This window comes from Pocillopora damicornis, chromosome 7 (assembly GCF_964200805.1).
Source record: "Pocillopora damicornis chromosome 7, jaPocDami1.2, whole genome shotgun sequence".
Taxonomy (NCBI): domain Eukaryota; kingdom Metazoa; phylum Cnidaria; class Anthozoa; order Scleractinia; family Pocilloporidae; genus Pocillopora; species Pocillopora damicornis.
Genome location: NC_142676.1, coordinates 18150725 through 18153168, shown reverse-complemented (window position 1 = coordinate 18153168; position 2444 = coordinate 18150725).

Below are 2444 nucleotides of genomic sequence, written 5' to 3'. Positions count from 1 at the left end.
TTTTTCTTGAAAATCTTGAAAATATCGATAAGTTGAGTGTGCAACGAACGTAAAACTTTCCATCACTTATCAATTTCAACGTGGCGCCGATGAAAGAAAAATGGTCTTCGGAGCCCATTTCCACCTGCAAGCTTAGCACGTACTGGGCGTTGGCTCATCTCAGGATTTTCCAAGCAGCAGTCGACTGATGCAACAATCATGTAAGTGTACAAGAATGAGGCCATCCAATGTTAAAATTTGACAAAATTATTCGCAAGCATTCCTTCGAAAAGGTTTCAGCTCTGTTTGTCCTCGGTGAGTTTTAAAAAAACCAATGTTCATCTCTGTGTCTTTAACACGGCAGCTGGTAATTTAGTGATGCAAACACCAACAGTCCAGTTGGAATTTGAAGAACTGTGCGTGATGATATGAATATCTAGCTTTGCATTCATGTTTTAAAATTTTTCCTCGGTCTTTATAAAGGCGGTTTGTATGGCGATATGGCCTCGAAGAACGCCATTTTCTGTTACAGAAAACTTAAGTTGTTTAGTCTATATTATTCAATTTACTAGACAGACGAATATCTTGAAGTGATCTGTTAAAAGTGAAATTCCTATCATGAGAACCAAATGAAACAGGCTATAGTAAATGCCTGCCCCTTGCTTTAACGCTTCTTTTTGTACGCAGCTTTTTTTCGTAACTTGTCAAAATACTGTTTTTTTTTTTCAGCAAAATGAGGCCGAAATCGACCCCCTTTAATGATTTATTTTAAAAATCAAAAAGCTTCGGAATATTGAGCATTAATAGTCACCGCGACAGAAGGGCTGTTATGTTCGACAGTCAAACTTGACGAGGGGTCTTAATGGTTTGAAAAACATCGCGGTTCTCACTTAAAACATCTTATAAAGCCCAAGTGTCGGTGAAAATAACAGAGATAATATCCAACAATATTCACCTCCACTTCGGTGGATGATTACTAACTGACTCTACAGACATAACTTATGTGTTTTTCCAGTCTACGGATACAATATAAGATCAGAATTTGTCAGTCGACTGGTCTGTATTCTATTTCTTTTCTCAAAGCTTGAAAAGAAACCAGCCATACGGTTGCGAAATTTATAGGTGTGGCGAAACTTGAGATATTCTCATTCATCGATGGAAAGAAAGCTTACTTTAAGAGCTTTCATTAACAATCTATATCCTATACTCATGTGATAAATAATAAAATGCGACCCTCTTTAAACATAAAAGTGTGAATAATACATTCCAAATCGTTCTTAGAGTTGATTTTGTCGAGTACAGAGTCTCATAGGCGCATTGCTGAAAAAGGATCTTTTAACAATTGATGTTGGGTAGAGTTTCTCTCTTTTTTATGTTGTAACATGAAACGTTCTGAGATCTCTCTATTTTCAAAACGCTTTCTTTTTTTTAATGAAGGACACACAGGAAACTCTTGAAAGTTTTACGTTTCAAGAAACACTCCTCAAACTTGGGCGATTTGATAGATGAACGTCAGTTTTTGATAAAGTTCATCGCGGTGGCTGTTTCACTGAGTTTTGATATACTTCGACATTTAGCTTTGCATTCAACGAACTGTAACCGATATACTTTTAATCAGCATTTACTGCCGTAGAGCAATTGAAACTGGTTCGTTTATTTTTCATATCATTTCCACTGCCAATATGTCTCCCTCCATTGCAACCTGGGCAATGAGGAGAAATCAGCGCAGCATCGGAGTAACAATCAACTATTTGTAAACTGTGCTCAGCTTAAGTTAAACTGTAAGGAACGTTTACGGCTCCTTCTGTAGAGCACTCCTAACACAAACCGTCGAGGAGCAATTTCGTTTGGGCTTGAATGTTTGCCTAATGTTCTTTTCGAAATTCCGCAAATAAATGATTCTGTAGTGAAGGTCGACTTCGCAACAAGAAGAATACACTCTTTTCTGTTTTTCAAAACGTTTACTGACTCAGAAGAAGGTCTTAATATGGTAATGGCTCTTACGGCCGGCTAACAACTAAAATTTTGGCAATGTTATCGCTAACGGTTATTTTCTTCCCGTTTTAGTTTTAAAAAATGTTATGGTTAATGCTTTAAGGAAAAAAATTTGCCAGTTAATTTAAAAAATGCATGCATTTTCCGCAAATGAGGAAATGTTTGATCTCATGAAAGTTTTACCAATGGAGGTCGCTTTTAAGCAATAGACCCAAATATCTATTCATTTCGTTTCAGATTACCTAATGCTTGTCAGATGAAAAACTCATGTATCTTTTTTTTTCTTCACATTAATAGTGCCATTGCTATGGGCATCGTACAATATCTCCAAGCCATCCTGTTTGTATTAATTTTAATTTAACCCTCACCACTGTGGGACAGAAAGCAGTTAATTGTCAAAACTTTGTTTGCTATCGACGACGATGTCATCGATAACCTAATTCTTGAGGGTCACGTGTTTCAAAACTTGA